The sequence below is a fragment of the Muscardinus avellanarius genome (assembly GCF_963383645.1).
Source record: "Muscardinus avellanarius genome assembly, chromosome: 8".
NCBI lineage: Eukaryota > Metazoa > Chordata > Mammalia > Rodentia > Gliridae > Muscardinus > Muscardinus avellanarius.
In genome coordinates this window covers 91,946,325-91,947,765 of record NC_137794.1, presented here as the reverse complement: position 1 = coordinate 91,947,765, position 1,441 = coordinate 91,946,325, and positions in this window count along the sequence as shown.

Below are 1,441 nucleotides of genomic sequence, written 5' to 3'. Positions count from 1 at the left end.
AAGTACTGGGATTACAGGGATGCACCACCACACTGGGCTGTGCCTTCACCTGTTGACTGAAACTGCCCTCCTTAGTCTAAGATCACTAACGATGCCCAGCTGGAAAACAGGATGGCCTGTCCCCGGTTCTCATGGTCCCGCAGCTCTCTATAGCACCTGCCATTGTCAATAATCCCACGCAATCATGATCATTCCCAGCAAGGAGAGAAAGCAACCCAGGCTGGAGAGCTAGGCCTGGGGAGATCAGGACAAGGGAGGCAGTGGGAGGGAGGGTGGGGAGGAGCAAGCAGCAGGCAGGGGGCAGACATCGGACTAGAGAAGGGAGTGGTGCTCTGTGATAAAGTCCAAAGCCCCCTGAGCAGCCCAGAGCTGGGCTTCCAATCTGGTGTCCACAGGCCCATGAGACAAGGTCCAAAGTCTCAGGCCAAGCGTACGGAAAGCAGTATTAAATTAACATGTACAGAAGAAAACTCATCTCCACTGCATCCCTCACTATCTCTGGATGGGATGCGCAGGGCTGGGGAGGGAGGGAAGGGATTAGAGTAGAAAGCTGGGGGCTCCCCAGCAGGGGAGCCATGGGGCAGACCCCACCAGGCATGCCTAAAGCTCTTGGCAGGATTTTGGTGAATATTGCCAGGCTGATGGGATCTGTCCTCTTCAGAGGGGATTTGGGAGAGGCTGGAGTCTTACAGCCTCAACTGCCTTTAAAATGTACGGGAGAGGGGTAAAGCAACCAGGAAACACCGGGAAGCAAGTGCACAGACGTGGGGAAGGGATGGAACTGTGCACAAGCCCAGGCCCTTGTCTGAATCCATCGGGGGCAAAGAGCTCTGCCAAGAGTCTCCCACGGCTGCTTCTTCCCTAGCTCCTTCACTGGACTCTTTCCTGCCTGAGGTCCTGGACAAAGGAAGTCTGCATGGCTCTAGGCTCCCTGTCCTGCGGTGTCAGAATCACTGAAGGAGAGAACAGAGGGAGTCAGAAATGCAAATGTACATGTATCTCCACCATCTTGTACTCCGTGAAGATGTACGACTACAGTGCACCAATAAAAAAGAAAAAAGAAAGAAAGAAAGAGAGGGAGGGAGGAAAGGGAAGGGAGGAAGGAAGGAAGGAAGAAAGGAGAGGAAGGAAGGAAGGAAGGAAGGAAGGAAGGAAGGAAGGAAGGAAGGAAGGACAAACTTGGGACAGCAGAGGCCATGTTATATGTGAAGTGCTCTGTTCTGGGCCATCCTCCACCTGACTGTCCACTCAGCTTTCGGAAACTACAGCTTCTAGCCTGTTACACCTTGCTCTGAGGCTTCCCTGTCTCCTCAGGTTCTATTAAGTCAGAAATAAACTTGTCGCTGTGCTTTTGAAACCTTCACAACCTGGGCCCCGCTACCTTCCAGATTCCACACGCTCCAGCTGCAAATGCTTTGAATCCATCCGCGGAGCTTTCTGT